This window comes from Canis lupus, chromosome 25 (assembly GCF_048164855.1).
Source record: "Canis lupus baileyi chromosome 25, mCanLup2.hap1, whole genome shotgun sequence".
In the NCBI taxonomy this organism is placed as follows: Eukaryota; Metazoa; Chordata; class Mammalia; order Carnivora; family Canidae; genus Canis; species Canis lupus.
In genome coordinates, this window is record NC_132862.1 from 35,820,295 (window position 1) to 35,829,279 (window position 8,985).

At 40.0% G+C, this 8,985-nt stretch overlaps 1 long non-coding RNA gene across 1 annotated transcript; it reads left to right on the forward strand.

Annotated features, from left to right (window-relative positions):
* Positions 1-6,638: 6,638 nt before the first annotated feature.
* Positions 6,639-8,467, forward strand: LOC140617504 (uncharacterized). Its single transcript, XR_012017735.1, has 3 exons — positions 6,639-6,870; positions 7,429-7,575; positions 8,242-8,467. It is a non-coding gene; the product is annotated as an uncharacterized lncRNA (long non-coding RNA).
* The last annotated feature ends 518 nt before the right edge of the window (positions 8,468-8,985 follow it).

The window sequence follows — 8,985 nt, forward strand, 5'->3', positions numbered from 1 at the left end:
AATTTTTTAATAATAAATTTATTTTTTATTGGTGTTCAATTTGCCAACATACAGAATAACACCCAGTGCTCATCCCGTCAAGTGCCCCCTCAGGGCCATCACCAATTTTCCCCACCCCCTACCCTCTTCCCCTTCTACCACCCCTAGATCATTTCCCAGAGTTAGGAGTCTTCATTTTCTGTCTCCCTTTCTGATATTTCCTACCCATTTCTTCTCCCTTCCCTTCTATTCCCTTTCACTATTATTTATATTCCCCAAATGAATGAGAACATATAATGTTTGTCCTTCTCCGATTGACTTATTTCACTCAGCATAATACCCTCAAGTTCCATCCACGTCGAAGCAAATGGTGGGTGTTTGTCATTTCTAATGGCTGAGGAATATTCCATTGTATACATAAACCACATCTTCTCTATCCATTCATCTTTCGATGGACACCGAGGCTCCTTCCACAGTTTGGCTATTGTGGACATTGCTGCTAGAAACATCGGGGTGCAGGTGTCCTGGTATTTCATTGCATCTGTATCTTTGGGGTAAATCCCCAACAGTGCAAATGCTGGGTCGTAGGGCAGGTCTATTTTTCACTCTTTGAGGAACCTCCACACAGTTTTCCAGAGTGGCTGCACCAGTTCACATTCCCACCAACAGTGTAAGAGGGTTCCCTTTTCTCTGCATCCTCTCCAACATTTCTTGTTTCCTGCCTTGTTAATTTGCCCCATTCTCATTGGTCTGAGGTGGTATCTCATTGTGGTTTTGATTTGTATTTCCCTGATGGCAAGTGATACAGAGCATTTTCTCATGTGCATGTTGGCCATATCTATGTCTTCCTCTGTGAGATTTCTCTTCATGTCTTTTGCCCATTTCATGATTGGATTGTTTGTTTCTTTGGTGTTGAGCTTAATAAGTTCTTTATAGATCTTGGAAACTAGCCCTTTATCTGATACGTCATTTGCAAATATCTTCTCCCATTCTGTAGGTTGTCTTTTAGTTTTGTTGACTGTATTCTTTGCTGTGCAAAAGCTTCTTATCTTGATGAAGTCCCAATAGTTTGTTTTTGCTTTTGTTTCTTTTGCCTTTGTGGATGTATCTTGCAAGAAGTTGCTGTGGCCAAGTTCAAAAAGGGTGTTGCCTGTGTTCTCCTCTAAGATTTTGATGGAAACTTGTCTCACATTTAGATCTTTCATCCATTTTGAGTTTATCTTTGTGTATGGTGCAAGAGAGTGGTCTAGTTTCATTCTTCTGCATGTGGATGTCCAATTTTCCCAGCACCATTTATTGAAGTGACTGTTTTTCTTCCAGTGGATAGTCTTTCCTCCTTTATCGAATATTAGTTGACCATAAAGTTGAGGGTCCACTTCTGGGTTCTCTATTCTGTTCCATTGATATATGTGTCTGTTTTTGTGCCATTACAACACTGTTTTGATGACCACAGCTTTGTAGTACAACCTGAAATCTGGCATTGTGATGCCCCCAGATATGGTTCTCTTTTTTAAAATTCCCCTGGCTATTCAGGGTCTTTTCTGATTCCACACAAATCTTTTTTTTTTATTTTTTTTTATTTATTTATGATAGCCACACACAGAGAGAGAGAGAGAGGCAGAGACATAGGCAGAGGGAGAAGCAGGCTCCATGCACTGGGAGCCCGACGTGGGATTCGATCCCAGGTCTCCAGGATCGCGCCCTGGGCCAAAGGCAGGCGCTAAACCGCTGCACCACCCAGGGATCCCTGATTCCACACAAATCTTAAAATAATTTGTTCTAACTCTCTGAAGAAAGTCCATGGTATTTTGATAGGAATTGCATTAAACGTGTAAATTGCCCTGGGTAGCATTGATATTTTCACAATATGAATTCTGCCAATCCATGACCATGGAATATTTTTCCATCTCTTTGTGTCTTCCTCAATTTCTTTCAGAAGTGTTCTCTAGTTTTTAGGGTATAGATCCTTTACCTCTTTGGTGAGGTTTATTCCTAGGTATCTTATGCTTTTGGGTGCAATTGTAAATGGGATTGACTCCTTAATTTCTCTTTCTTCAGTCTCATTGTTAGTGTATAGAAATGCCACTGATTTCTGGGCATTGATTTTGTATCCTGCCACACTGCCGAATTGCTATATGAGTTCTAGCAATCTTGGGGTGGAGTCTTTTGGGTTTTCTATGTAGAGTATCATGTCACCAGCGAAGAGGGAGAGTTTGACTTCTTTTTTGCCAATTTGAATGCCTTTTTTTTTTCTTTTTGTTGCCTCATTGCTGAGACTAGGACTTCTAGTACTATGTTGAATAACAGTGGTGAGAGTGGACATCCATGTCTTGTCCCTGATCTTAGGGGAAAGGCTCCCAGTGCTTCCCCATTGAGAATGATATTTGCTGTGGGCTTTTCATAGATGGCTTTTAAGATGTCGAGGAATGTTCCCTCTATCCCTACACTCTGAAGAGTTTTGATCAGGAATGGATGCTGTATTTTGTCAAATGCTTTCTCTGCATCTATTGAGAGGATCCTATGGTTCTTGATCTTTCTCTTGCGGATATGATGAATCACATTCATTGTTTTACGAGTGTTGAACAAGCCTTGTGTCCCGGGAATAAATCCTACTTGGTCATGATTAATAATTTTCTTAATGTATTGTTGTATCCTATTGGCTAGTATCTTGTTGAGAATTTTTGCATCCATGTTCATCAGGCATATTGTTCTATAATTCTCCTTTTTGGTGGGGTCTTTGGTTTTGGAATTAAGGTGATGCTGGCCTCATAGAACGAGTTAGAAAGTACTCCATCTCTTTCTATCTTTCTGAACAGCTTTAGGAGAATAGGTATGGTTTCTTCTTTAAAAGTTTGATAGAGGGATCCCTGGGTGGCGCAGCGGTTTGGCGCCTGCCTTTGGCCCAGGGCGTGATCCTGAAGATTCGGGATCGAATCCCACGTCGGGCTCCCGGTGCATGGAGCCTGCTTCTCCCTCTGCCTGTGTCTCTGCCTCTCTCTCTCACTGTGTGCCTATCATAAGTAAATAAAAATTAAAAAAAAAAAAAGTTTGATAGAATTCCCCGGGGAAGCCATCTGGCCCTGGACTTTTGTGTCTTGGGAGGTTTTTGATGACTGCTTCAATTTCCTCCCTGGTTATTGGCCTGTTCAGGTTTTCTATTTCTTCCTGTTCCAGTTTTGGTAGTTTGTGGCTTTCCAGGAATGCATCCATTTCTTCTAGATTGCCTAATTTATTGGCGTATAGCTGTTCATAATATGTTTTTAAAATCATTTGTATTTCCTTGGTGTTGGTAGTGATCTCTCCTTTCTCATTCATGATTTTATTACTTTGAGCCTTCTCTCTCTTCTTTTTAATAAGGCCGGCTAATGGTTTATGTATCTTATTAATTCTTTCAAAGAACCAACTCCTGGTTTTGTTGATCTGTTCCACTGTTCTTCTGGTCTCGATTTCGTTGAGTTCTGCTCGAATCTTTATTAACTCTCTTCTTCTACTGGGTGTAGGATCTATTTGCTGTTTTTTCTCTAGCTCCTTTAGGTCTAAGGTTAGCTTTTGTATTTGAGTTCTTTCCACTTTTTGGATGGATTCTTGTATTGCGATGTATTTCCCCCTCAGGACTGCTTTTGCTGCATCCTAAAGATTTTGAACGGTTGTATCTTCATTCTCATTAGTTTCCAGGAATCTTTTTAAATCTTTCTTAATTTCCTGGTTGACCCTTTCATCTTTTAGCAAGATGTTCCTTAACCTCCATGTGTTTGAAGTCCTTCCAAATTTCTTGTTGTGATTTAGTTCTAATTTCAAGGCATTATGGTCTGAGAATATGCAGAGAATATCCCAATCTTTTGGTATCGGTTAAGACCTGATTTGTGACCCAGTATGTGGTCTACTCAGGAGAAAGTTCCATGTGACTTGAGAAAAATGTGTATTCAGTTGAGTTTGGATGTAAAGTTCTGTAGATATCTGTGAAATCCATCTTGTCCAGAGTCTCATTTAAAGCTCTCGTTTCTTTGGAGATGTGCTTAGAAGACCTAGCGAGGGTAGAAAGAGCTAGAGTGAAGTCACCAAGTATAAGTGTATTATTATCTAAGTATGTCTTAATTTTGGTTATTAATTGATTGATACATTTGGCAGCTCCCACATTCAGGGCATATATATTGAGGATTGTTAAGTCCTCTTGTTGAATAGATCCTTTAAGTATGATATAGTGTCCCTCTTCATCTCTCACTACAGTCTTTGGGGTAAATTTTAGTTTATCTGATATAAGGATGGCTACCCCTGCTTTCTTTGAGGACCATTTGAATGGTAGATGGTTCTCCAACCTTTTATTTTCAGGCTGTAGGTGTCCTTCTGTCTAAAAGGAGTCTCTTGTAGACAGCAAATAGATGGGTCCTGCTTTTTTATCCAGTCTGACACCCTGCGCCTTTTGATGGGGTCATTAAGCCTGTTCACGTTCAGAGTTACTATTGAAAGATATGAGTTTAGTGTCATCATGATATCTATTCAGTCTCTGTTTTTGTGGATTGTTCCCCCTGAACTTCTTCTTAAAGGGGAATTTTGAGAGTTCCCCTTAAAATTTCTTGCAGAGCTGGTTTGGAGGTCACATATTCTTTCAGTTCCTACTTGTCTTGGAAGCTCTTTATTTCTCCTTCCATTCTGAATGAGAGCCTTGCTGGGTAAAGTATTCTTGGTTGCATGTTTTTCTCATTTAGGACCCTGAATATATCCTGCCAGCCCTTTCTGGCCTGCCAGGTCTCTGCGGAGAGGTCTGCTGTTACCCTAATACTCCTCCCCATAAAAGTCAGGGATTTCTTGTCTCTTGCTGCTTTAGGGATCTTCTCTTTATCTTTGGAATTTGCAAGCTTCACTATTAAATGTCGAGGTGTTGAACGGTTTTTATTGATTTTAGGGGGGAATCTCTCTATTTCCTGGATCTGAATGCCTGTTTCCCTTCCCAGATTAGGAAAGTTTTCAGCTAGAATTTGTTCAAATACATATTCTGGCCCTCTGTCCCTTTCGGCGCCCTCGGGAACCCCAATTAAACGTAGGTTTTTCTTCTTCAGGCTGTCGTTTATTTCCCTTAATCTATCCTCATGGTCTTTTAATTGTTTGTCTCTTTTTCCTCAGTTTCCCTCTTTGCCACCAACTTGTCTTCTATGTCACTCACTCGTTCTTCCACCTCGTTAACCCTCATCGTTAGGACTTCTAGTTTGGATTGCATCTCATTCAATTGATTTTTAATTTCTGCCTGATTAGCTCTAGATTCTGCAGTCCCAAGGTCTCTTGAGTCCTTTATGCTTTTTTCTAGAGCCACCAGTAGCTTTATAATCGTGCTTCTGAATTGGCTTTCTGACATTGAATTGTAATCCAGATTTTTTAACTCTGTGGGAGAGAGGACTGTTTCTGATTCTTTCCTTTGGGGTGAGGTTTTCCTTCTATTCACTTTGCTCAGTGCAGAGTAGCCAAAAACAAGTTGTATTGAGAAAAGGAGAAAAAGGGAGAAGAGAAAGAAGGAAAGAAAAGAAAAAAAGAGAAAAACAAAGAAAGGGGAAAAAAGGGGGGTGGGGGAAGCAAACAGAAATCAAAAAGAACAACAACAACAAAAAAAACCACAAGGGGGAGTATCCTCTGTTTCTGTATACTTAAGTCCCTGGAACTTTCCAGTGCTGCTTGGTCAATAATTTGTTTTTCCCCTGTCCGGCTAGCTGGTCTTCTGGGGGAGGGGCCTGCTGTGCTGATTTTCAGGTGTTAGCAGTTGGGGGAGCTGCTCTGCCCTCTGCCTGGTGCAGGGTTCAGTGGGGGTTGTTTACACCGTGAGGCCCCAAGAGGAACAACCCCAGTGACGGGGCCAGCTCTAGAGCCCTGGATTCAGCCCCGCAGTAGCTCCGGAGCTCTCCGTCTGCAGGGCCTGGAGGCTCCGGGGCGGGGCCGCTGATCTGCTCAGATCCGGGCAGGAGCGTCCTCACTGTCCTGGGCCCTCCCGGCCTCTGCCTGTCCCGGGGGAGGCCGGATCCTGGGCTGTGTCCCGGCGCCCTGTGCTCCCGAGCATGCCCTGTTGGATTTGCGCTGCCGGCCGCGCAGCCCCTTCCGCGGAGCCGCCCCCGAGCCCCCCGAGCTGCTCCTGCCCCGCAGCCCCCTCCGCGGAGCCGCCCCTGAGCCCCCCCCTGAGCTGCTCCGGGTCCCGCCGTGCGCGCTGCAGCCCTTAGGGAGCTCGGCGCACTCTCCGGGGCGCAGGTGTCTGTTAGTGTCCCCGGGAGCCCGAGGGCATCCCCGCCCTCCTGGGTCCTGCTCCAACTCCCTGCGAGCCCTTTTCTGCCCTGGAAGGTTGGTGCAGCTCCTGCGTCTCCGGGACGGGGCTCAACTGTCCTGGGTACACTCGCCCCGGCCTCAGCCCGGCTCCTCGCGGGGCCCCTCCCCCTGGAGGCCTTTTGTGTCTTTATTTCTTTTTCCCCGTCTTCCTACCTTGATAGAAGTGCGAACTCTTCTCATTGTAGCGTTCCAGCTGGTCTCTCTTTAAATCTTAGGCCGAATTCGTAGATTTTCAGGATGATTTGAAGGTTATCTAGGTAATTTTTTGGGGACAGGTGACTTGGGGACCCTACTCTTCTGCTATCTTGCCCCTCCCCCCAGAATTTAATTCTTGAGACTGGTTAAAGGAAATACTGTAAGACATGCTGAAGTTTGGTTGTTTAAGTGTTTGAGTTGATTTGCCCTCAAAGTTTCATGATCTTGTTAACTGATCTTGGTAAATCAATTTTATTCCAGAATGTTCTAATCTTAAAAGGTCCACCGAGTTTCAAACAGAAAACCTAAAATTGTTTCAAGGATTAATTTATATTTTTAGGTAGTGAAATGCCACTGCAGAACAATTTGTATCCAGTTTCAAAATCCAGAAAGGTATGTAATGATTTCCATTATTGTGATATTAACATATTTTATATTTTGTCTCCTTTTAGGCTGTACAAAATCATAATAGAGTTTGAGGGGAGACATAAATTATAAAATACAGATAATGTATATTAATAAGTAATGATAATAAAGAGTATTCCTTCTTATGCAACAGTATGAAGAAATTCTATTTTAAAATTACCATCCTAAAAAAAAGAAAAAGAAAAAAAAACCACCATCCCTATTGCTACCCATTGCCTCAAATTCCTTCCCTCTATAATATGATAAAAACTAACACACTGAACAATTCCAAAAACTTGGCGCTGTTCAGTGACTGAAAGGACGTATAGAAATGGACAGTTTTGTGTGTTTGCTTCATATGGACACATAAATTAGGGAATCAAAGCCTGACTCTTCTGGGAGTATGTTTGCATTTTGTTTTATTTTTACCAGCTTGTGAGGGTACATGAATATGTTATATACGCATTTCTATACATATGCAAGTTGTAAATTTGCATGCTTTAATATTCAAAGCTTTTACGATAATATCTCATAATCTTTCTTTAGCTTATCACTGTGGTCATTGTCCAAAAGATTGGTTTACATACTCCAACAATTGCTATTACATTAGCACTGAAAGAAAACCATGGAATGAGAGTTTCTTGTCCTGTGCTTCTAAGAACTCTGCTCTACATAGATGAGAAAGAGGAAATGGTAAGATTTCAAATGTTTCCTGCATTTTATTAAAAGTTTATCAGCTAATATTATATTTGTAGAATATGTCCATATTTTTGTACATATTTCTAGTTTATTATAGAATCTTTTAATATTCCATAGTTTAATCCTATCATATTTTATTTATATTTTTGTACCTTTAATGTACATTTGATAATTTATAGTTCTTCCTTTTCATAGAAAATCATACTTCTATAAATGCTCTTTTGAATGAAATACCTACGTTTACTATTTAATTTTATCACACATCAAGGCAACCAAACATATGATTGTGTAGCTTGATCACAAAGTAGTGGGAACCACATAATTGTAAATCAGAGCATGAAAGAGAAGTTTGGAGCCTTCATCGGCCCTGCAAATTTTAATATTATGAAATATCTTTGCTATTTTTGAAATTTATATCAATGGAATAATGCAGCATATATTTTTATGTGTATTTCCTTTCACTCATATAATATTTGTAATCCATCTATATTATCACATTTGTCTATATTTTGTGAATTTTCACTGCTATCTTATAAGAATATAACAGTTTTAAATATATTCCCAGAAATGTATTCCTTTTTCTTATATAGATATTATGATAAATATTTTATGAAAAGCCTTTTCTATGTCTTTTTAAAAATATATTTATTTATTTTACAGGGAGAGCACAGGGGGAGGGGCAGATGGAGAAGGAGAGATAGAGAATCTCAAGCTGACTCTGTGCTGAGCATGCAGCCAATGCAGGGCTGGATCTCATAACTCTGAGCTCATGACCTTTGCTGAAAACAAGCGTCAGGTGCTTAAACAATTGACCCTACCCAGTGTCTTTATATGTCTTTTTCTGCAAGTCCTATTTATAATAATTTATTATACATAACCACATAGAATATAGTACAGTATATTTATGGAATATAATGATTGTATTTGTCATAATAAAATACTAAAATATAAATACAGTATAATTGCATTTATATATTATTATAATACATTTTCCTCTAAGCATTAGTATGAAATTACATGGTCATAGATATGTGTCTATCTTTCAATATATTAAATTATCCCTATACTTTTCTAGATGATGTATACAGGTTTGGAGATTCCCCAAATTGCTTTCTGTCGTTGCTTCTAATTTATTCCTTTGTCTTCAGAGACTATTGTACAAAATAATCTCTCTATCCAAAACTCATTAGTCTCAGAAAAATTAATACAATAAGTTCTTGTGGTTAAATAGCAATATCATTGTTTTCTGGACTGTAAAACATTAAGATATTCTCCTCTGTGAGAATGAGAAGTGCTGGAGAGGGTCTTTTGTTCATTTCTCCTAGATGGTATTGTCTTTTCTTAGTCTTTGTCATATTTTAGATATGAGAACTTTTTTGAGTTTATGAAATGGAGATAGTTATG